The sequence below is a fragment of the Balaenoptera physalus genome (genome assembly GCF_965194825.1).
Source record: "Balaenoptera physalus genome assembly, chromosome: 8".
In the NCBI taxonomy this organism is placed as follows: Eukaryota; Metazoa; Chordata; class Mammalia; order Artiodactyla; family Balaenopteridae; genus Balaenoptera; species Balaenoptera physalus.
Window position 1 is genome coordinate 54,684,569 of NC_138887.1, and position 26,280 is coordinate 54,710,848.

At 36.0% G+C, this 26,280-nt stretch overlaps 1 protein-coding gene across 3 annotated transcripts in view; it reads left to right on the plus strand.

The window, feature by feature from the left end:
- The window catches only part of CRPPA (CDP-L-ribitol pyrophosphorylase A), a 400,424-nt gene that overhangs the window by 356,636 nt on the left and 17,508 nt on the right, over window positions 1-26,280 (plus strand). For 2 of the 3 annotated variants that reach the window (XM_082472757.1, XM_082472758.1), the window contains 4 exons: window positions 13,812-13,974; window positions 14,712-14,787; window positions 22,582-22,657; window positions 25,305-25,476. The gene's annotated coding sequence lies outside the window, so the exon portion shown is untranslated. Of the gene's footprint in view, window positions 1-9,553; window positions 9,921-11,236; window positions 11,411-13,811; window positions 13,975-14,711; window positions 14,788-22,581; window positions 22,658-25,304; window positions 25,477-26,280 lie in introns of all 3 variants that reach the window. The other variant, XM_082472756.1, reaches the window with a different exon arrangement.

Consider the following 26,280-nt stretch of genomic DNA (forward strand, 5'->3'; position numbering starts at 1 on the left):
GTGTCCTCTCTCTTTTAGTCTGGATAGAGGCTTATCAATTTTATTAATCTTTTTAAAGAAATAAATTTTGGTTTCATTGATATTCTCTGTTGATTTCTTATTTTCAATTTTATTGATTTGTGCTCTAATTCTTATTGTTTCTTGTCTTCTGCTTACTTTGGATTTAATTTGCTCTTTTTTTTTTTCTAGTCTCCTGAATTGGAAACTTACGTGATTGATTTTTAAATCTTTCTTCTTTTCTAATATATTTATTTGATGCTATAAATATTCCCCCAAGCACTACTTTTTCTGCATCCCAACACATTTTGATAAGTTGGATTTTAATTTTCATTTTGTTTAAAATATTTTAAAATTTCTCTTGAGATTTCTTCTTTAACCACGTGTTATTTAGAAGTGTGTTGTGTCATCTCCGTGTATTTTGGGCTTTTCTCAAATACAGTATCTTTCCCAAATGTCTTTCCATCATTGATTTCTAGTTTAATCCCATTGTGGTCTAAGAGCAGACATTGAATGATTTCTATCCTTTTAAATTTGTTAAGGTGTATTTTATGGCCCAGAATATCATCTATCTTGGTGAATGTTCCATATGAACTTGAGAAGAATGTGTATTTTGTTGTTGGATGAAGTAATCTTTAGATGTTAATTATATCCAACTGATTGATGATGTTGCTGAGTTCTGCTCTGTCTGAAATTAATATAGCTACTCTTGCTTTCTTTTGATTAGTGTTAGTGTGGTATACTTTTCTCCATCTATTTACTTTTAATCTATATTTGTGTTTATATTAAAAGTGGTTTTCTTGTAGACAGCATATAATTGGATCTTGTTTTTAGATCCACTCTGACAACGTCTATCTTTTTTTTTTTAACGTATACTTTTTAAAAGAATTTTATTATTATTTATCTTATTTATTTATTTTTGGCTGCGTTAGGTCTTTGTTGCTGTGCGCGGGCTTTTTCTAGTTGTGGTGAGCAGGGGCTGCTCTTCGTTGAGGTGGGCGGGCTTCTCATTGCAGTGGCTTCTCTTGTTGCAGAGCACGGGCTCCAGGCACCCAGGCTTCAGGAGCTGTGGCTCGCGGGCTCTGGAGCGCAGGCTCAGTAGTTGCGGCTCATGGGCTTAGTTGCTCCGTGGCACGTGGGATCTTCGCGGATCAGGGTTCGAACCTGTGTCCCCTGCACTGGCAGGCAGATTCTTAACCACTGTGCCACTAGGGAAACCCAACGTCTTATTTTTTGATTGGTGCATTTAGGCATTCAAAGTGATTATTGATGTAGTAGGATTAATGTCTGCTATGTTCATTATTATTTTCTCATTGTTGCCCTTGTTCTTTGTTCCTATTTTTGTCTGATTCTGCTATTTGTTAATTCTGCTGGCTTTCCTTCATGGTGCTTGATTTCCTACATGTTTGGTGATTTTTGAGTATGAGTTCATGTTTCTTTGAAGTTTAGCCTGTATTTCCTTAAGGCCTTGGTTTAAGACTGGTGTCCCTCAGAAAAGAAGTTGTTTCTGCCAGTGCCTGTACTTACTACTGATCTTAGACCACTTCAAAATAAGCTCATGACCTAAAATTCTTTAGGTATTCCAGCTAGTATAGCATTGATTTGTAAAATTCACTGACAAAGTATTTGCATTTATGAATTCTTAAGTGAGTTAATTTTTTTTCCTCTGCCAGCACCAAATTTCACTTCAGGAAGTTTTTCTTTTTATCATTAGCAGAAAAGGTGTAGGTGGTGGTGGAAGTTGGAAGGGTAGGGTGAGGGTGGGAAAGTAAGAGATTGTAGGAGATAACATTCACTTATATTCAAATCAAGAATATGGCACCATGTCCTCTCTAGCTTATGTAGAAAAATCATCTGTAAGAGTTCCATATTGGCTTGGCTCTAGGGTTTACTTCATGTTTCCCATGATTTGTGAAATTTTGAAAACTATAGCTCAAGATTACCTGGGTTTGACAAATATCTTCAAGGTAAAACCAAGTTTCTGCCTAAATAATCCTTACCTCTTTATAGCATACCCACAAATTCAACTGATGCTGTGTACATTGTATCCAGCATTTTTAGTTATTTTCAGGGCAAGTTATGTTAGAGTATCTAGGCTGCCCAACTGCCAGAAAATTAGTTCTCCTCATCTACTTTTTGTTGTTCTTGTTAAATTCTCCTTCTATTTCTTTCACTGTTATGAGTGTATTCTTTATTGTTGTTGTTGTTTTTGTTGTTATTGTTCTACTATCATTTTAAGTGGGATGCCACAGGAAAGGAAAGCAAATATGTGTGCTCAAATTCCTTAAGCTACAAATTATTAAAAAGTCAAATTTTAATTAGAAACTGTTATTTTTTTAAAAGAGAAGACAGCAAGAAACTTTAAAAAATAAGTATGATTCTTTTTTATTGTTTTGAAAGTGCAGTTTTTAAGTGAATTAGTGAAAAAGGGTTTTATATTGGACTGGATATATGAATGTTTAGAATACCACAGTTAACATGCTAATGTGATTAGATATATGTATACAATTAGATACTTAATTTGTTCTTTCAATAAATTCAAAAATCTTTTTCAAGCATGTACTATATACCATATACTCAATGAAAACATTCACAGAAAGTATATTACTTAATGCATGAATAAGAATATTTTCTTTCTTTTTGAAATGTATTTAAAGACTAAGGCCACTTTTCTATTTTTTAATATTATGCATAATTTAATTATTATTTGAGGCTACTTATATAAATGTAGATTTTTTAAATGTATTAAGTAAAAATATCTGGATATAATATGAAATTTTTTATTTTGCTATTCTTTTAAGAGCACTGGTATGACACAGATTTCCAGCTTCAGATTAGAAAACATGTATTAACATTTCATGAAGAAAGGGAAATTTGGATTATATTTATAATATGGCAAATAGTAAAATAAATATACACTAGATAAGAATATTTCTCTGTGGTTTGGCCCACATAGACACATTCCCTGGATAGCTGACAACTACTCTCTTGGGAAATGTGAACATTAAAAAAAAAGTGTGTGTGTGTGTGTGTGCAGTGGTTTTTTGTTTTTTGGGTTTTTTTTTTGTACTATCAGCTCTAAAATAGGATTGCCTATAGCTATAGCTATAGCAGCTGTCAGACTTGGTAGCCCTTTAGGAAACACGACTAGATAGAGAAACTAGAAGGTATTTATTTTAGACTGATGTAAATCTGAGTTTGGCAAACATTTACTCAGATTCTATGGATTGGAGTACCATGATTCCTGTCAGTTCCATGGATCTCCTGTAGTTAGACTTGCATCATTGATCAAGTGGATGTGTATACTGTTAAAAAGACAAGGAAGAAGTAAACCTTCAACAAGGTATTTCTTTATTAAATTAGTACCAAAATAGCTCTGGCCTGACTCAAGACTAAAATTCAATAGACTGGATCCTTACTATCAAAATTTAAAGGTATTTCAAGTTATGATAAACGTTCAAATTACAGCTGGCTAATCTTGGAGCATCTATTATCACATGTGCTAGTTATGCTGTCCTGATGATAGGAATAAAGTTCTTGTGGAAAATATTTCCTAAACAATATGATAGCAGTACATATTCATAAACAGAAATAGATGTTCATGTTCATTCAGTTTGGGTGGTGGTGGTATTGTTTTTCAAATCATCAACTCAGAGCTAAGATTTTGGCAGTGTAGATTTAGGGGTTCTACTACAGCAAGTTCTTTCCCTGGAATGACATTGTAAAATCAGTATAGAATCTTGCCAAGGTTTCTTGGTTATTTCTCGTAGAAACGCTATGTAAATTTGCTGAGTTAAGAAAAGTAATTTGTAATGTGCTCCAGTTCATTATTATTTTTTTATTAAAATCAGTATCAGGTTATCAGGCAAACGTTCTTAGCAGTGAATTTGGGTGAGCAATTTGAAAATGTGATATATTTGTATGACCACACTAAAGCACTGACCATCTTGTAGAATAATATAATTTCTTTATTAAAAGTAATAAATAATTTATAATTTCTTCATTAAAAGTATAGATGAACATTAGCTGTAGCTGCCCATCTCCTACCATATTAATGGATTTTGGTGACTTTATTTTCACATGGACTTACACCCATAAGTGCAGCCACTTCAAGACACAAGTCAAGGAAGATGGAGTCCTACTGTGACAAAAAAATTATTAGCATAAAAGAGCATGTCTTTTTATTTTACTCTAATGTTCAAAATAATCTCTTCATATTTAGAAAGAGGATGTCACATAGTATTAGAAGACACTACATTGCAATTAATAGAATACAAAAATTATTAATGGATTCAAATTTAAGAATGATCTACATTTTTCTCTGTTATAGTAAGCTCAAGGTTATCCTTATAATAATATCACCCTTATTTATATTTATTTCTATATAATTTCTTAAGAGTAGGAGGAAGTTTGAATTGAGTTAAACCAGATATACAGTGGATTGTATTTAATCTTAGCTATGCCCACAGGAATGTTTTGTTCTAAATTTTCTCATAGAATTCTATATTCTCACTGTTGCAGCCCTTATTATGTTTAATTTTTATTTTTACTTTTGTACACTTCCATCGACGGTAAGCTTCATCAAGGCAAGACCATACTTGTCTGGTTCATATTCTATCCCCAGTACTTACCACAGTGTCTCTCAAAATAAGCTCTCAGTGGGTACTTATTGAATGGATCATTGACTTAGCAAATTACTTCTTTTTTTTTAAATTACCGTCTTAACCGTTTTTTTTTTTTTTTTAATGGCATTTATTTATTTGGCCACACCACACAGTACGTGGGATCTTAGTTCCCCAATCAGAGATTGAACCCCCCACCCCCTGCATTAGAAGTCCCATTGGACCGCCAAGGAAGTCCCAGCAAATTACTTCCTAATGTGAGAGAAGTTTTAACATTTTTTTCTCTAATAAATAAACTCAGAATATCTCTCCAACAAAGATGGCTAAGAAAAAACAGAAAAATAATCAAGAGAAAATACAGGTATACATGATTTTTAAGCTTCCAGCTACTTATACCCTCACCTACAAAGTTTGGTTTAATTTATTTAGGCTCTGGGTGTGCTTACTCAACCTTATTTTTGTGTTTATGCTAGGCTGATTCTCATGGCTACAGACAGAGCTAAAATTAAGTAGGGATTGGAAGAACAGAGGAGAAAAACTGGATTTTTGCCACCAATCTTCATCCTTCCCTAACCCTGAAGACCATTTTTCAAGACTGTGGCAATATAGGTCTCCTTAGAAATAACTCATGAGATAGAGGAACAAAGAATACAAGCCAAATGTCCTGTAAATCTAGGAGCAGAAGCTCTCTGACCCAAGCAGACATTGTTATGACATCCTGTACCTGGATTCATAAAATTCCCTAAGGTAACCACATAATTCAGGCCAGGGATACCTCTGGAAACATTTGCCATTTGTTCAGCTTTTAAGAATGGCTTTGTGTTAGATTTGCATGAATGGCATTGAATATTATAGTTTTGGTAAATGACCTAATTGTCGAGAGTAACATAATATAAATTGTTTATTTCAAAATAACATTTTTCTGTACCTTAGTAACTTCTTAAACCTTCAGCAATGTTAATAATTCAATTTGGAGACATGTCTGACTGGGAGAGAATTCTGTCTCCCATGAGTCACTTCAGTCACCTTCCTAGTTGATGGGGCAAAAGTACCCATTTCAAAAGTGAGTGTAGAAGCACAGCAGAGTGCATGAAGAACTGGACGAGGGGGTTGAAGACTGGATGCTAGTCTTGGCTCTGTCACTTAGCATATATGTGATACTGGCTGAGTTATAAGTAGCTGTCTGATCCTCAGTGTCAGAACTTGTATTTATGATTCTCCCTGCCTGACCTGCCTCCTCAGAAATAAGATAATGAACATGAAATCTCATCATACTCCAAGATGCAAAACACGTTTGAGATATTACACTTAAGTATCTAGGTAAGTGTCAAAGAACTCAAGAATGATGTCATTCAGAAACAGGATTTGGAAGGATAATGGCTATGAAAATAAAAAGATGAGAGAATGGTGATTGGAAGGGAAGAAGAAGCACTTACAATAGTAGCAGAATCAGAAGTCCTAAAGTGAAAATCTTCAACTAGGAGGAAAGAAAGATGAGAATGCTAGAACCACTTGTGACTTTTGTTCCTTTGGCTAAGAACTACAGTGTATTTTTTAAGTGAAGTCTGCCGTTGCTTAAGATTGTCAATGAGTGACTTATCAGCCCGGGAAGAGCTATCCTAAAAAGGCTTTATTGGCTGACTTTTCTGGAATGGTGATCAATTAAAAATATTTTTACTTGTGCCCTTGACTAAGACAGTTTTGCTGAGCCTAGATGTTGTAGCCAAGAAGAAAAAGCAAACCATCTGAAGCATCTCAGGTACTTGGTCAACATGGGCAACTTGTTTTTTTCACATGGACGATGACACCTTCAAAGAAACAATGCCAAGTAATTGAATTGAGCTAAGACTTCTTAAGCGAAATAATACAATTTTAAGGGGGAAACTGCAGAAAAAAGCATAGGTTTTTAATAAGCTCTTTTAACTAGGAAAGCATGGGGAAATCTCTTAAAACCTCACTTTCTTTAAAAAAACAAAAACAAAAATATTTTGACCACATACTTTTAACTTTATAATATTGAAGATTACATAAGCTTAATCTTAGGCAATGCTGTAACCTCAATTTTTAAGGAATTCAGATGATCGCCTTCTTTTTCCTCTATTTTTTAAACTTTTTCTTTGAATGGAGAAAGGAAAGAGGAATTATTAAAAGCAAAGAATGGCTTCCATTTATCTCTTATCCATAAGACATGAATAAAACAAACTTACCTGGTAGGTCCCCAGGTAAGTGGTTCTGTGGTATATTTTTTAAAGTGTTTTCCATGTTACACCTACCAGTACTCTTAGAATTATGCTCTAGACATTACTTGGGTTCCAAAAAGGTAGTTAATATCCCCAAAGAATCCCTCACATTCTTCCTTTTTTAATTTCCACTCCACTGCTAGTGAAGCTATTTGTAGAGGTCTCAGTGAATCAGTGAATAACCATTGCCACCTTCATCTCTTTTTGGCTGCCCACAAAATGGAAAACTCTGTGAAACTCACACCAGATAGTTAGGTCTTACCCATTTTGTGGCTTTGAAAAATGATTACTTGTTCTGATTAATTAAAAAAAAAAAATTAAGTAATTTAAAGGTTTTTTTGAGGGGGAATTTTCTTTATCTCTGAAGTAGTCACCTGATAAAACAAGAATAATCCTCAGAGTAAAAATATTTATTATGGTTTCATTAGAATTATTTTCCTTGAAATGTGCAGTAATGTTCTCATGGTCAAATGTTTATTTCAGTGACAAAAATGAAGAATGTTAGTGTATTCATCTGCATTGTAAAGTGTGACAAGTTCAGATCAAGCTAACTGGAAACTTGGAAACCAAGGGAGTGTCTACTGCAAGAATAGATTTTAATATCAGTTAAGAATTGCATTTGGCTACCAGTGACAGGCTGCTGACTTGTGTGATTTAAATATCTATGGTTGTATATTTGTCAACCAATAAAAAGTATAGAGATAGGCAGTTACTGATAGCTGTTCAATACTGATAGCTGTTCAATAGCACAAGAGTGTCAGGGATTCTGGGATGAATTTCTTAGCCTTCCACTCATGGTCCCCAAATGACTGCTGGACCTCAACACCTTGCAACCAGTTTTTGAGGAAGAAGAAAAGAAGGGGCACTTGTCAGCTTAATAAACTTTTCCAGAGGTCTCATCCAACTGTTTATTGCATCTTGCTTATGAGATGTGCTTGTGTCTTACTGAGCATCGTTTGAGCAAGTGAGGCTGAGAAATATATTTTTAGCTGGGTACTTGCCTTCCGCTATCATCTCTCACAAAGGAAGGAATAAAAACGTGGAGGTTATGCTGGTAGTGAGGAGTTACTGCTACATATATGTTACATTTCAGTGCCATCTCAGACTCCTCTTTGGAGTTAAGTCACCCAAAGTGAAAGAGAAGAGATGCAGCTTCATCCACTGACCACCCTTGTTATAGGAACCTGAGTTTCATCTCTCATTGGAGCAATAATTAAACCATACTCTCCCAGAGAGGTAGGAACGCGGTTGTACTGGGAAGCTCCAGTATAGGATAGACCCCTGGCATTCAGTATTTGAGGTTTCCATTGTTCAAGACCAAACTTGAAGGTCCATGGCATATAATAAATAACTTTAAATTTTTATGTCATATCAATTTTAGCCCCCTTCACACCAAGAGGCATAAAATTTTCTGACACTAAGAGATGTATTCGTTTTCTAGGGCTACCGTATCAAGGTACCACATACTAGGTGTCTTAAACAATAGAAATTTATTGTCTCACAGAGATCTGGAGGCTATAAATCCAAGGTCAAGGTATTGACAGGATTGGCTGTAAGAGACAATCTTTTCCACACCTCTCTCCTAGATTCTGGTGGTTTTCTGGCAATCTTTGGTGTTCCTTGGCTTATAGATGCCTCACCCTGATCTCAGCCTTCATCTGTACATGCATGGTGTTATGCCTTTATCTATGTGAAGATAAAGGTTCGTAAAACCTCTTCACATAGTGTCTGACTCTGTGCACATTTCTTTTATGAGGACACCATTCATATTGGATTAGGGCCCTAATGACTTCACCTTAATTTGAGCACATCTGCAAAGACCCTATTTCCAAATAACATTCTGAGGTACTAGGAGTTAGGACCTCAACATATATTTTGAGGGAACATAACATAATTCAACCAATAATGGTGTTCAAATTACTTAATCAGAAAATGAACCTGCAACATCCACATGGCAACAACCTTTTTTCTCTTCCTCCATTTTTATGCAGAAATTATACACTATAGGGATATTTAAGAATTTTCAGGGCCTACTCAGTAGCATACATTGGAAATACGGCTTTTAGTACATTATCATGAAAACAAACGATGAATCTAGATTACAGTTGAGTTGCTCTTGAGTCTAAAGATATAGATTTACTTCACATTATGACTGTTCAATTGACCAGTTTCACCATAACAGCTCACTTTTCTCAAAATAACACTTTTTTGAAATAACTGTTTCATCCCAAAATGTACTGAAAACTATATACTAAATCAACAACATATTTCCAGGAAAAGTCACAATTGCCAATTACCTAACACAGTAATTTCTAATAAGAATATCATTTGCAACAAATTCAAATTGAGCATCATGTTTGGATGAAACAAAACATTCTTGCTCTGTGTTAGTATGCCAGGTGAGAAGACAGATGTTGCATCTTCTGAATCTGTAGTCTCTTTTGTACATGTTTCCATGTTTCCACATGTTCCACTGCTCTCAGGTTTAGCCTTTATTTCGTCACAGTCTTAAAGAAATTCTTTTCCAGTGGGTTGAATTGTGTCCCCCAAAAAGATAAGGTCAAATCTTGAACTCTGGTACCTGTGAATAGGAGCTTATTTGGAAATAGGGTCTTTGTAGATGTAATCAAGTCATGATAAGATCTTAATGGAGGGTGAGTGCTCATCAAACAACTGATGTCTTCATAAGCACAGAAATTTGGACACAGAGACACAGAGGGAGAACACCATGTGAAGACAGAGGCTGAGATTAAAATGATGCATCTACACACCAAGGAATGCCAAGGATTGCCTGCAATCTCCAGAAGCTGAGAGGCATGGAACAGATTCTCCCTCGGAGACTCCAGAAGGCTTGCCAAGGCTTTTGGACTTGATTTTGGACCTTTGGCTTTCAGAACTATGAGAGAATAAATTTCTGTTGTTCCAAGCCACCCAACTTGTGATCATTTGTTATGGCAGCCCTAGGAAACTAATATATCCAGCAGATCCAATTTTCAAATTCCTGTCTGAAGATAAGCACCAACTGCGACTGCCATCCCTTATTCAGTCTCTTCCTTCCTTGGTGAGTAAAATAAACTTCATTACAATTTATGTTCAGAGTTTTATTTTCAAACTATTGTTTGTATTTATTCATACTATTTATTTATGTAAACTTGTTTTCATTGTTCACTTGATATATATATTCCAGTCTATAGAATTTTTTTGAGTATTTTGGATTGGAATAATATACCTCGTACTTTCCCTTTAAAATTAATGAATTTTGCTTTCAATTTACGACCTTTCACTTTACGGCAAGTTTTTAGGAACAAAGTTAAAATCATTAAATGAGACATAGAGCTTACTATAATTCTGATGGTCACAACCTGAGTAAAGAAAAAAAGGTGTTTCTAGCAAGAACAAGGTGAGTGGGTGTGTTGGTTTCCTGGGAAAATAATAATGTATTCTTGGAAGCACTTCTAGTTATTCATGTAATTTTAAAAATACACCTATAAAGGGAGAAAAAGCATGTGAATTTGTCAGGGAAAGAAAAGAAGAGCGAAGCAGGAAATGAGGAAGAAGGGAGTTATGGAAAAGAAACAGTTGGGAGGAGCACAGTGAGAATTGAGGAAAGTTTGTTTTTACCATCATTCTTGCTCTCTGACAACTTACTTTAGTTTTCAGCTCTGTTTATCAGATTGTTGTGCAATTTATCATATTAATTTTTTATACTTTCATATTTAATTGATAATTTATTATTTAAAAATAATTCCTAATCCCCTCACATCCTTTAAGTGTTCGTTCAAATATCACTTTGTCAGACAGTATACTGACTAAGATTCTGTGACCTGACACCCCTCCCCAATCCCTGTACTTTGGAGCTCCCTTACCATGTTCCACTTGTTCATCTTTTCATTGCACTTATCACCTCCTGGGAAGATTTGTAATTTACTTATTTGTTATTTTTGTTTCAGTCTGATTTTGCCACCCCCTCCCCCCCCCCCCCCCACAGAACAGAAGCTCCTTGAACTCATGTAACTTAGTCACTGATGGATCCCATGAACCTAAGGCCGTGTCTTGCATATAATAGGTGCTCAGTTGTTGTTTCATTTCTTAATGAATAGGTGTATTTTCTTTAAAATTAATAACATGACTGTGCCGTGGCACTTACGAGACTGTGTTTTACTCATTCACCTTATATATATCTATGATAGTTGCATACTGGGCTGGGTGTTTGGTGGCTTGTGTGTTCTCATTTTATCACTTGACATCGAAGTATGTGTGTTTAAAGATGAGTTGTTGCTTGAGCTGATGCCTGCCTCCTGAAATGTCTCTATAACGTAGTTTAGTAAGATGTTAACAAATCCCAGTGAAACACATCTGCTCTACTGTTGTCTCCAGCTCCTGGTCTCTTCAAACTTTTAAAACTGTCATAGATTACTGGAAACACAACTGCATTTGAAATTATGTCAATAAAACAGTAGTTGCAGATGCTCCATTAAGGGTTTAAAAACTAAATTGTCAGCCAAAGAAAATGGCTTGTAAATGTCTGGCCATCACTCCAGTCCTGCAGAAGTAAGTTTTCTGGCAATGAGGGAAGTGGGGCTCCCTGCTCACTGACACATAAATGACTAAACTGGAGAGATTTCTTAGGGTGTCTGCTAACCAGTGGTGTGGATATGTAACTGGATGCTGGTATTGCAGTGCAGTTGTAGTGAAAATCCAGGAGGTGATGAAAGACAATCTATGGTAATAGAACTGGAGGAACTTGGGGGATTGGATCAACCAGGTACAGTTTTGCTGCTCCCTCTTTTTCATTTGTATAAGCATTTTTTCTACAATCTAGAAAGTGCAGTGCAGTGCTTTCCAATTTAATTGATGGCCCGGTCTGGCATAAGTGATTCCACATGGTGGTTGACAAATGACTCTTGGGTTAGCCCCCCACCCCTCTTATTCAAGAAATAGACAAATTAGCAGAATTTTCTCTTTTCTCTATAGAACTATCACTTGCAGATCTATTTATCTATCTTAGATGAAATTTTATAAACTGATGAGACCTCTTGTTCTTGGTTTCGGGGGAAAGTGGAATATCATAAATAAAACTGTCTTACACTCTCAGTCATCGGGTTGATGGATGGTTAAAGGAAAAGCAGCATCCTGGGTTTTCAGAGGCATTTCTATGCTTAGATCAGATTATATGGTGACTTGTAGTGTAACCATACTAATATCTCTTTACACAAGAAAAATTTCTTCTAAATAACAATATCAATTTGGGATTGCTCAAGCGATTTAGTAGAAAGGCTTAGAACATGGCAGTGGTAATAGATACTCAGAAGGTCAAAAATTCTCAGCTAGAGAATGGTTCAATATGCTCATTTATCACTTTCTACTTTTGCTCATATAAAACAAAGACATACAACTAGGTGTAAGTTCAACTACTGTACCAGCACAATCAGGCTTTAAAAAAAGTAAAGCAAATCCCAATTTACTACTGTCAGTTCACAGAATTCACTCTGATATAATCTTCATGTTGTAGATATTTCTGATTGTGTTGTTCCCAGAACTCATGGGCAGAAATAAACTGAATGACAAACGATGTGACTCTTCCACATATATAACACCTGTCATCTAAAAATTGTAATGCACATATAATTACCTAGTTAATAATTTTCTAGAAAAATACTGATGAAAATAATCTGAATTTACCAAGAATCAGACAAAGACAATTGAGAGAAAACAAAGTGAAATCTTTCTTTAATCTATTGGTTAGGCTAGATTGGAGAGATGGCTTTCACAACATTCTTGGGAAAATTCGCAATTTAGGATTCATAAGCTGTGATCCTCAGATGAGGACAGTGGATACTCATGCACATTACTGAAGCCAAGTGGTAGGATGATATACTGCATCCAAGCTGTTTCCATGAGTGAATAGGCTCTAGCCTTTCTGGCCTGTTTCCTCGGTGCTGGAGAAGACATCACACATTCTTTGGAAGTGGAGTCCAAACCAAAACTCCACTAGATCTCCTGTCCTGCCTCTGTGTGGTCTGGGTGACCCACTTTAGCTTGAAGAAGCTCTGGGAAATTCGACATGTCTACATCCAGTTTAAGGGCTACTCCTGGGTGGTCCTTAGCAGTTAATAGGATTTGATTCTGGGGCCATTATATGAGATTCAGAGAAGCCCAAGAATCTGGGCCTGGACAAGATCCAGTCTGTTAAGAATGGTGATTACTCCTGAGCATTTCAATATATAAACTGGAAGGACTAGAGCAGTTCTGGGAGAATGTACAGATAACACCAAACACACCTCACCAACTCTGCAGCCATCTTGGTTACCATCTTCCAAGGTCCAACTCAAGGCCCCATGTTTTCAGATTGAGCAATAACTAGGCATTAAGACAGGTGTTCAGAACTTTCCAGGAATGGCCTTATGACTAGAAAGACCCAAAGGCATTTGCTTTAATCTACTTAGATTCAGTGATTTCTCTAAATATCAATTCTTAATTATATGCACATTAATAAAAGAACTGAGATGTGGCAAATCTAAAACTCGTTTACATTTTACTATAAAAACTAGTGGGTAGTGGAAAGAGCATGTGCTTTGGAGACAGCCAGTCCTGAGTTCGAATTCTCACTCCCCATTTACTGGCAGAGAGACTGGCTGAGAGACTTGGGGCATTATCCCAAGAGGTAATACGTGCAGAAAATATCAAGGATTATTCAAAAAATGTTCAGATATGTTTGTATGTGTCAATCTTGTAAGAAAAGTAACAATGTTTCAACTGTGAAAACCTACTTGAAATTGCAAACTGCCTCTGTTTTATCTGTCTCCATAGCAATCATTAGCATCTAACATAATGTATATTTTACACATTTACCTCTCTTGCTCCCTGTCTCCCATCCCCACTTTCCCCCCGAAAGTAAGATTTCATGGTTGCAGGAATTTACTGTCTGATTTGCTCACCATTGCCTCCTCAGGAACTGCAGTAGAAACTGGTACATAGCATCGGGTGGAGTTTCCTGATTGTGGCAGGAGTGGCCAAGGCCTGATGGGTCCTCTCTGCAGTGGTTGGGAGTCAGTCCTCCAGGCCCACTTGGAGCCTCCTCTGCTGCCTTGCCCAGATTGGTAGGCACCAGTTAAGTGAGTTAATCGTTTTTCTGCTTAAAATTGCTTAAGTTCGTTCATTTTTCTGAGACTGAACCGTTGTTATAATTTAGTAAAGGAATTATTTAGAAATAGCTGTTCTGTGAATTCACACTATAAAGGCAGAAGGTGGGGATTCTTTTGTTCTTCACTTCAGATCTAAAGAGAGGGCTTTAAGAGAACACTGAGAATCTAGTTCAGTCCATGGCAGACTGGGGGAGATATCGGAGCCTAGTGTCTGACTTCGGCTGTTAAGTATAAAGGTCACAAATGAGTGACTAGCCATGAGGGACTAACTCTTGTGCTTAGAAGTTCTCAAAGTAAAGACACCTGAGCTATCTGACCCACACCATATACGGGCCGTGCGTGAGAAGGAACCTGCATGAGATCATCTCAGTTTCTGCAGGCTCCTCTCTGAAGGGTGAATGTGATCTCAAGGGAGAGATACTGAAGAGGCCCAGACCCTGAAGGAGTCTCAGTGAATACAGAAGTAGTAATCAACCAACATCTTCCCTAGAGATGGAGGTTTCTGAAGAACCTAAGAAATACTCTGAGTCAGCTTTATGTCTGCAGGCCTCAGGGATCACCACGCCAGCTCATAACAATGCCAGTCAAACAAGAATTTTCCTGTCCTCTTTGCTTCCTTCTACTCCTGATCGCTGCCAACAAACAGTTGCCCTCACCTGCTTACTAAATACAGTTTGTGCCCCACCTCTCCTCTCTTCCCCTGATAGGCCCTCAACGGGGGACTGAGCTTTGATCACTGAATGGGAGTAGACCTTCTGATTGAGCTATATTTGAAGACTCAAGGTAACAATAGAATTTCTTATTATTCACAGTGACAAATGTTTTATAATAGCATATAATTATAGCTATTTAGACTTCAGAGATCACATTTTCTTCAACTACTGAACTATACTGAAAGTCAAGTGAGATTTGAAGAGCAAGAAAAAGAAGCCTGATTAAGGGACTAGAAAGGGGCAAAATATGCAAGAATGGGAATGAGATATGAGACATAACTAGAGGTGTGATTAAAATAGTAATAAAATAATAAAGTATGTCTGCAGACAATTCTATGACAACAAATCTGAAAACCTTAGACATAGGTGACATAGATGCTTTTCTAACATAATTTAAATTTCTAAAATTATCCCAAGAGAAGGTAAAAAAAAATGTCAATAATCAAAAAGTGATTGAGAAGGTTAAAAATCTGCCATTAATGAAAGCCACTAAGGCCACAGGTTTTCCCAGCCGGATTGTATCAAGTCTTTATAAAAAATAGATAATTCCTATGTTACTTAAGCTACTACTCCCCTGGAAAAAATTATTAATATAAAACCTTATGAAGTTATCATAAAAAACAAAAATGCAGCTCAAACTCCTATGTAAATACACAAAGATCTTTGTAAAAATAAAGAGATAGTTGTAATATCCAGAAACCTATCAGTATAATGACATACATCAATCTATTAAAAATAAATCATATGGTAATATCAATACATTCTGAAAAAATTATATGAATTAATCAAAACTACAGTGAGGTTTCACTTCACTGTTAGAAGTGAAGTGAAATGGGCATCATCAGAAAATCTACAAACAACAAATGCTGGAGAGGGTGTGGAGAAAAGGGAACCTCCTGCACTGTTGGTGGGAATGTAAATTGATACAGCCACTATGGAGAACAGTACGGAGGTTCCTTAAAAAATGAAAAAGAGAACTACCATATGACCCAGCAATCCCACTACTGGGCATATACCCTGAGAAAACCATAATTCAAAAAGAGTGATGTACCACAGTATTCACTGCAGCAGTATTTACAATAGCCAGGACATGGAAGCAACCTAAGTGTCCATTGACGGATGAGTGGATAAAGAAGATGTGGCACATAGATACAATGGAAAATTACTCAGCCATAAAAAGAAATTGAGTTATTTGTAGTGAGGTAGATGGACCTAGAGACTGTCATACAGAGTGAAGTAAGTCAGAAAGAGAAAAACAAATACTGTATGCTAACACATATATATGGAATCTAAAAAAAAAAAAAAAAAAGGTTCTGAAGAACCTAGGGGCAGGACAGGAATAAAGACATAGACGTAGAGAATGGACTTGAGGACACGGGGAGGGGAAAGGGTAAGCTGGGATGAAGTGAGAGAGTGGCACTGACTTATGTACACTACCAAATGTCAAATAGATAGCTAGTGGGAAGCAGCTGCAGAGCACAGGGAGGTCAGCTCGGTGCTTTGTGACCACCTAGAGGGGTGGGATAGGGAGGGTGGGAGAGAGACGCAAGAGGGAGGGGATATGGGGATATATGTATATGTATAGCTGATTCACTTTGTTATACAGCAGCAACTAACACAACAATGTAAAGCAATTATACTCCAATAAAGATATTTTTTTAAAAATTTTATGAATTAATAAGAATAAAATATGACAAAATAATCAACCTCAAATTAAACTAATTATCATTAAGTTAGAAAATTCTCATTGCAATTAATATGAAAAATTAGATGTAAATTTCTACCGCTGCCATTGCTTTGGAATGGTAAGTTAAAAAAAATTTAGTAAAAACATTAGAAAATAGAAGTTTTTTTTCCTAATGACAATATTATATGTCTAGAAACCCTAAGATTCTAATTAAAATCAGAATCAATGAAAAATAATGGATAAGAGAATTTAAGATAAAAACAAGATAAATATGCTAAGACCAAGAGCTTTTGTCTATATTGTCTATAAGCAAATGGCAATGAAAATGGAAAGATATCTGTTTATAGTAAACAGCATAATATTCTCACAGATAACTTTTAAAAAGAAAACACAGGACCTATGTTAAAAAAAATCTGTGAATCTTACTCATAGAATATTAAAGGACATAAAACAATCTTTGAACTATGGAAAAACATAGTGTGATTTTGGATGGGAAGAATTAATACAGTAAAAATGTCAATTCTTCAAAATTCTCCTATAAATTTGAGGGACTAATAAATAGAACTTCATCAAGGTTGATTTTAGAATTGGATACAATGATATAAAAGTTTGCTTGGAAGAATATATGTCTGAAGCAGCCAAGAAAAGTTTGATTATAGGAGAATCAGAAGCTGCAAAATATGCTTCACACATTATTCATCAGACTACAAAGTCACTACAGTCAAATCAATATGGTATTAGCCATATGGATCCATAAAAAGTAGAGAATCTAGAAAATAAATGTCTGTATATGAAAATTTCATATATGGAAACATTAGTATTTCTATTCTGTGGGAAAAGAATGACTTATTTATTAAGTGGGGATGACAATTAGCTATTTATCCAGAAGGAAACTAAGTTGGGTCCACTCTCACTATATGTGCTGTTCAATGCTGTAGCCACTAGCCACAAGTGTTATTTACATTTTAATGGAAATTAAATTAAATTTAAAAATTATGTTTCTCAGCTGCTTTAGTCACGTTTTAAAGTGTGGCTAGTGTTTACTTTATTGGGCAGTGTAGATTATAGGTTTCCATCTTTGCAAAATGTTTTGTTGGACAGCACTGATTTCTCTCTCTCTCCGTATAATATTTACATGTATATATTGTTTATAAATATTCACATAAACATAAACAAAAATACAAATATAAATATATGTATACATGTTCCCTATTTAATTGTTCCCTATTGATTTAAAATTTAAAAATAAAACAGAAGAAAATCACGAAGGCTACCTATACAATATAGGGGTTAAGGGGAAACATCGTAACATTACCAGAAACTCAGAAAAAATAAAATAAAGAGATATAGTTGACATAAAAATTATAACTTTTGTATACACATTGATATCAGTATCAGTTAAGGTTCTTGGTTGAAAACAACATACATTTCAACTGTATGTTCAGAAAAGCAATTTGGAAGGGAAAATGTCCAAACTATAGTGAGGGACTGCTTTTGAGAAGATAGCACTGCTGTCTCTGTAGGACATCAATACCACATTCACTGTCTTGCCTTGATCATTTCCACCTTAGAGTTATGTGCAGGTGAATCTGATAGGAAGGGGCTGGGGCATATTCTAGTACCCTAGCTGCAAGGGAACCTGGGAAAGCAAGTTTCTACTTTCTGGTTTAGGAGACAGAACTCATAAGTGGAAAATTATCCACATATAGAAAAAGTGTTCAGTAGATCCTGGAACAGCCACAAACGTGACAAATGTCCACTACACTAACATAAAGTCAGCAGACAAACGATAGAATTGGGGGAAGAACATAAAAGGTTGCAACCCAGATGATGATGAGCGTTTAATGTCTATAATACAGAAAGGATCCTTACAAATTGTAAAGAAAAAGACAAACCACTCAATAGAAAAATACATCAAGGATATGAATAGGGAATTCACAGAGAGTAAACTCAAATTTCCTGTCCTTAAAATAACAAGGAAGTATCACTTTACCATCGCCGACTGACAAAATTTTAAAATTTCAATAAACCTACTGCTGGTGGGTATGAAGGAAATTATATATTCTTTGCTTTTGGAATTATAAATTATTCCCATCTTTTTGGAAAACAATTTAGCAGTGCCTCTAAAATTTTAAATAACCATAGCCTTAGAAGCAACCCCATTCTTCAGAAGTAAAAGCACCACTGTATAAAAATATACATACGAGGATGTTTATTGTACTTTTTTGTAGAGAAAAAAGTCTGAAAGAGTGAATGGCCTTCAATTGAGAAAAAATTATGATACATTTACACTATGGGCTATTAAAAAGCAATTACAAACAGTGAGTAAGACCTGTGTCATTTGTCTTGGAGTGATTATGACAGTGAGTTGTTGAGTGAGAAAAGCAAGATGCAGAGAAACAACTAGAACAACACACAACACACACTATAAAAAATGGCAGAGTTTTTACAAGAATCATAATGGGGGAGGGTGAATTGATGAAGGTGAAGAAAGGGAACAGAGAAGAAGTAGGCAAACAAACCAAAAAAACAAGCCTTGTAAATTAAAAACATAACCAAAAATCTCATTTATGTAAAACTACCTACCTGAGTTATGTATACCTGCTTCAAGAGAAACCATAAAATAGTGTAGTCTTGGTCTATAGACTTTAGAAATGTCTAAAATATATTCTTAGGTGAAAAATTATTTCACAGAGTAATATGTAGAGAATGAGTCCATTAATAAAAAACAAAGAAAGGTGTGTGTTTGTATGTATTTGTACTGAAAAGATGATACACATCCATGTATTAATTCTGGTTTCCTCAGTAAGTGTAGAATTGGCAAGCAAAGGATGGTTTTACTTATTATACTAGTCCTAATTAATTTCAAAATATAAAACACATTAAAAAACAAAAATTAAAAATGTTAACATTCTAGAATGTACTGTAAAGGGAATAAACTCTGTTATGATTCAGAGAGTAAAGACCATCAACTGAGAGAGGGAGCCTTTGGGATAGCCTCTCTGAGGAAAGTGTCTGAGCTGAGACCTGAAGAATAACAATAAGCTTTATTGTGGAGAGCTGGACAAAGAATATTCTAAGCTGAATCCACAGGTCTGACAGTTCATTTGAAGGGCAGAAAGGAAGCCAGGGCACCAGCTGTGTCGGGGGCACATGGATAGGTGGTGTGGATTAAGGTCAGGGAGGCAGAGACTTATAGACCACTGCTAATAAAAGTTTGAGTTGAACCACTTCTAGTCAGCAAACAGGAAAAGTACTTAAATTTTAAAACCTTTATAGCAGCTTGACATTGCTGAGATTCCAGCCCTTGATCACCAGACTCAGTTCAGGTGAGTTTGAACTTGGATGGTGCAGCTCATGTTGCAGATTGCTTCCAGTCGTATGCAGTAGGACCGCACGTCAGTCCATGGTGCAATAGAGAAAAAACAAAAGCATAAACTAAAACAAACTTATCCTCTCCACAGGTTGATAGAGAAGCACTGTTATAAGACCTGGAGAGATGTTTGGTTGCTATTCTCAAAGAGGTAGTAAGCCATTGAAATGTTTTAAAAAGAAATGATTCTTTATATATATCGTACAAAAGAATTTTCTAGTTTAAAACTAGAATTGTCCCAGCTTTCATCATGCAGAATGGTTTGGAAAGGATCAAGAGTTAAACAGGGAGTAGTTAGGAGACTATTGTGGTGGTGCAAGTAGGAGATGGTGGTGGCGTGGACCAGGTGGTGGTAACTGGACTGGAGGATAGAAATGGAAGAGTCATGAGGAGCCATGGATGATTTCTAGTTTCCTTCCCTTCCCTTTTCTCTTCTTTCCTTTCCTTCCCTTTCCTCTTCTCTCCTTTTTTTTTTTTTTTTAACATAAGAACTGGTACATTATGATAATATCTATGGAGATGGCGCTAATGGGAGAAGAAAAAATTGAAGGCACAAATCAAGATTTCTGGCTTGGACAAATTTGAGTTTGAAATGTATATTACACACCAAAATGGAAATAAAGCTCATCAGAGAGGTGTGGAGTAGAGGCATGATTTTGGGAGTTATTAGCACATAGGTAAAATGTGAACAATCATCCTGGTTTGCCCAGGACTCTCCCTGTTTTAGTACTGAAAGTTCTAAGACCTGGGAATCCCCTTATTCCTTGGCAAACTGGGGTAGTTTTTCACCTTATGTAGATGGTATTTACACCATGGAATTGGATAAGAGCAACCAAGGAAATCACACACCAGGATTGAGTCAGGCAAATATTAAGAGGAAAGAGAATCTTAGAAGAGCTCACCAGTGAGGAGGTAGGTAAAGGCAAGACAGAAAAGTGTCAAGTATCTGGAAACCAAAGGAAGAGAGAATGTCAACCATAGAATGCTGGTGAAGGTCAAGTAAGAAGAGGACAGAACAGCAGATTTGGCAAGATGATGGTCATAAGGGACTGTAACAAAAGAATAGATTCTTGGGAGTGATGGGAAAAAACCTACAATGTCATAAGTTGAATAATGAATGGCAGGAAATAGGATTAATAAGTACTAAAAAAAAATCATCCTAGCAGCCTTGCAATGAAGGGGAGCAGAAATGGGCAGTAGTTTGAAAAGACTGAAGAGAGTATTAAAATGCTGTTTACGATTTTATTTGGGGAAATGAAACTACTATGTGAGTGCAGTAGGATTGCCTGGCAGTGTTAAATAGCTGTATGAAAATTTTAGCGTAAATTTAAAGTGGTTGTATTCTTCCTAGTTGTTTATCTACAATTACATTTAGCTTCTCCGATGCTGGCATGAAAAAAATTTTTTAAATGGTTTCAGCCAATATTTGGGATTTTTCAGGGGAACATGCTAGAGAAAAAAGGAGGCAAGCAAGGTAAAATAATTAAAAGGGAATTATTTCAGTTAGGAAACATGGACTAAAAGCCAGGTTAAAGGGGGAAGAGGAAACATAATTAAGTTGGAAGAGAGTGAAACGTGAAGTCAATGGATTAGATGTTTCACTGAAGTTGAGGAATTCTTGCAAAATGAGTACTTGGGAAGGCAAGCCGAAAGAACAGCAGTTGGCAGCCAGGGAAGGGAGTGACTGATTTTAAGTTTTCAGGAATGGTGAGTTACTGCTGATGCAACCAGCATCACTGGTTGGGAGGGGGTGGAGGAACAGGTAATTGAAGGTGAGGAAGGGAAGGATCTGACAGGCAGAGTAAATGGTTCATCCATATGCATTCTGAAGTTACCAAGAATGATGGCATGAATTGAGATGGAGAAGAGAATGAGTCAAGAGGGACTAACTGGGTCAAAATATGAGAATAAGAAGGCAATGTAGTGGGTGGTTTAGTCTGATGGTACAAGCTTCAAATAGGAGGGAGTGATACATAGCCAACCCCTTACCTTCTGGTCCTGTGGTATATGGGGTATAATAGAAAGAAAAAAAAAAAAAAAACCTGCATCAGACAAGGAAAATGGTATCATCAGGACTTAAGGTAAGAAGTTAAAGATAATGCTCAGAGAAGAGATTGAATTGATAAGGAAATCTCAGGATAGTATATTGTTAGGATTGGCTACATAATTTTCAGGGCCCAGTACAAAATGGACATGCAGGACATCATGTTCAAGAATCATTATGAATTTCGGGACTTCCCTGGTGGTGCAGTGGTTAAGGATCCGCCTGCCAGTGCAGGGGACATGGGTTCGAGCCCCGGTCCAGGAAGATCCCACATGCCACGGAGCAACTAAGCCCGTGCACCACAACTACTGAGCCTGTACCCTAGAGCCCATGAGCCACAACTACTGAGCCTGCGTGCCTAGAGCCTGTGCTCCACAACAAGAGAAGTCACCGCAATGAGAAGCCCGTGCACCACAACGAAGAGCCGCCCCTGCTCGCCACAACTAGAGAAAGCCCGCGCGCAGCAACGAAGACCCAACGCAGCCAAAAATAAATAAATGAATAAATTTACGAAAAAAAAAAAATCATTATGTATTTCAAGATGGCAACAAAACGTTATGTCAAATGTGGGCCCTTCTAAGTGTGGGGTCCTGCGTGACTGCACAGGTAACATGCCCGTGAAGCTGGCCCTACCTATTCTGGGCCTAGGAAAAAGATTTGGAAGGGAGGGCAGCATTTGGTCAGATTAAGGGATATACTGTATTTCTTTGTTAGAGGCTGCTATGTGCTAACCAATATTATCATTTAACCCTTCTAACAGGTGAGGTAGGTGTTATCTCCCCCTTTGGCAGATGAGGAACCTAACTGGAAATTTAAATGATTTGCCCAAAGTCACAGTAAGTTGCAGCCTGATTTTATTTTATTTTATTTGATTAATTTTTTTACTGTTAAAATTGAGATATAATTCACATACCATAAAATGTATACATAAAGTTTACAATTCAGTGGTTTTTAGTATATTCACAAAGTCGTGCAACTATCAACACTATCTAGTACCAGAATCTTTCCATCATACCAAAAAGAAACCCGATACTCATTAAGCAGTAACTCCCCATACCCCTCGGCAACCATTAATCTATTTTCAAACTCTATGGATTTGCGTATTCTGGACAATTAATATAAACAGGATCACACAATATGCAACCTTTTGTGTCTGGCTTCTTTTGGTTAGTATAATTTTTAAAATTTATTTATTTAGTTTTGGCTGCGCTGGGTCTTCGTTGCTGCGCGCGGGCTTTCTCTAGTTGCGGTGAGTGGGGGCTACTCTTCGTTGCGGTGCGCGGGCTTCTCACTGTAGTGGCTTCTCTTGTTGCGGAGCATGGGCTCTAGGCGCTCGGGCTTCAGTAGTTGTGGCTCGCGAGCTCTAGAGGGCATGCAGCCTGATTTTAGATCTGCGTTCCTAACTACCAGGCTGTGTTGCTTCTCAGCAGTCCTAGAGTTAATAGATGACTTGGGAGACTCAGATTTAGGGCTGACCAAAGTAAACAGCAGTGTGAGATGTGACAGAATTAGTCCTCATTATGTCCCCAGAAAAAGAAGAAAAATCAGCTGCAAAGTAGTTTTTTATTTTTTTATTTCAGTTTTATTGAGGTACAGTTGACATATAAAATTGTAAAGTGTATTTAAAGTGTACATCGTGATGATATGATATACGTATACACTGTGAAAGGATTCCCTCCATCTAGTTAATACATCCATCACCTCACATATTTACCTTTTTTTGTTTGTTTTTCTTTTGGTGAAAACATTAAAGTTCCACTCCTTTAGCAAATTTCAATTAAACAATGTAGTGTTATCAACTGTAGTCACCATATTTTACATTAGATCCTCATACATCATATATCCAAAGAAAATAAAAACAGGATATCAAAGAGATATCTGCACCCCCATGCTTATTGCAGCATTATACACAATAGCCAAGATATGGAAACAATCTAAATGTCAGTCAGTGGATGAATGGATAAAGAAGATGTGGGGTATATATGTATGTATATATATATATATATATATATATATATATAGTGAAATATTATTCAGCCATGAGAAAGAAGGAAATCATGCTATTTGTGACAAAATGGACGGACCTTTTGGTATTATGCTAAGTGAAATAGCCACACAGAGAAAGACAAATACTGCAAGATATCACATATATGGGGATGTTTAAAAAAGAAAAAAAAAACCACATACAGAGAGAGTTGAAAAGGGGTAGCCAAGGGCTGAAGTGTAGGAGAAATGGGAAGAGGTTGGTAAAAGGGTATAAACTTTCGGCTATAAGGTAAATAAAGTCTGAGGATCTAATGTAAAACATGGTGACTGTAGTTAACACTGTAAGGTATAGTTTTGAATACTTAACATAAAAGCATCCTGAATCAACTCTCATGTGCTACTTTCTAAAGAGGAAAGATACTTCATTTTTTAGGAAGTTTCTGGGCATGGATTTTTGCCAAGTTGGTGTAGGTAGTGGATGAAGTAGAAGCCTCACGTCATGAGATGACTTATTTCACATAGCTAATACTAGAAACCCACATTTCCAACAAAGTGTTACAGTCAGAAATCATTTGAGTAAATTATTTGATGAAAGTTTAAGAAAAGTAATTGGGTAAATAAAATCATTATGATGGTGAAACCACAAAAGGAAAAAAAGTCCTCATATATGGATGAATTTTTACACATTGAAAAACTACCTATGTCCCTTGGAAAAATTTGTGATCTAATTTCTTAGCACTCCGTTTTTTGTTTTGTTTTGTTTTGTTTTGTTAACTTTAAGCACTCCGTTTTGCTTTGGCTATATACATAAGAACTCAATGATCTCACCATGTACTACTTGGTCTGTATGACAAATTGGTTATCTTATTTATGACTGAATCTCAGTTTATTCTTTGTCTCCAGATACTTTCACACTGCTATGTGTATGAGGGATTGGGGGAAGAAAAGATGCAATTAATTTCAGTTGAACTGATTATTTACCAATGCTTTTAAAAAAAGACACAGCTGGTTGCATGATTTATTGGCCTATGTAGTCTTTGTGCTTATTGAAATATGAATTGATTAATGTTCTCTGTCTAAACTTTGCTTTTGTTTTAATGGAGTAGTAATAAATAGGAGTTTGGGTCAGTTTGATGTAATCCAAAGTAGAAAACAAAGAACAACTAATGAGTAGCCCTCCTAATTTTTTTAAGGCATTCCCTGGAGTATAGTATTTCCTTTCTAGCTATGCATTCTAGATGACTGTATCTGTTAGCACAGTTGTGTATGTGACACTTGTAATGGCACAGCTAGATTAAAAATGGAGGAAATACATTCAGCCTCTTTCTATTTTTTAGCATTACTGAAAAAAGGCATCTTCAATTAATTATACTTCTTAGTTAATAGAGTTATTTTGTAGATAACACACTTCCAAAGAATTAAAATATAATAAAATATACAGTAGTGCTACTATATAAACTGTATCTTTCTATTATTTTGATATCCACTTTCTGGCAGTAGGACTAGTGTCCTTATGAGAAGAGGAGGAGATTATAGGGATACACGTGCACAGAGGAAAGGCCACGTGAGAACACAGCAAGAAGGCAGCCATCTGTAAGTCAAGCAGAGAGGCCTCAGGAGAAATCAACTCTGCCACCCCCTTGATCTTGGACTTGCAGCCTGCAGAACTGTGAGAATATATTTATGCTATTTAAGTCACCTGTATGTGGCATTTTGTTATGGCAGCCCTAGCAAATTAATATAGTTGGAAACTGTTCTATATTTTTTAAGTTAGTGCTAAAAATAACTCACATCTGTTTTTAGAACTACTAGCATACATGATTGTAAGTGAATGTCAATTGGAGACTTTAAAAAAACTCAGTTTGGATGAAATTAGACACATTTTCATTTCTCTGAGTTTAACATGTTATTTATATTAGAGCAGTAAAGATTTTCACCTTTACAAATAACTTAATTAGAAAACATTTAGAAAACGTAGGACAAAAGAAAAACATAATTTCTTATCCTACTGATATATTTTGATATATCAACAAAGCCAGTAATAAAGAGTGGAGAAATTAACTCTACACACGTTTATTTAAACTAGAGATTTAAAATTTAGTATATGAATATTGCCATTAAATATACTTCATATGTACATACACACACACACAAACTTTTTGAAAGCTATGTCATCAAATTCTGCATCAATTTAGCATAATTAATGTAACCAATCTGTTGCTGGATAATTAGAATTTCAAATATTCTCAATTATAAATATGACAAATATGATAAATTCTCTATGACAGATACTTTCAAAAATTAACATATATACATATTTTCAGCTGTCCCTCTTCTTCTAAAGCATTCTCTTCTACCTTCCAAAGAGGAAGGAGACTTTGTTTTGGCAATTTCAGGCGTGCGGTTTTGCTGTGTTGATCCAGGAAACGGATGAATTAGAGCAATGTGTAAGTCTAAGAGGCTATGTTAATTC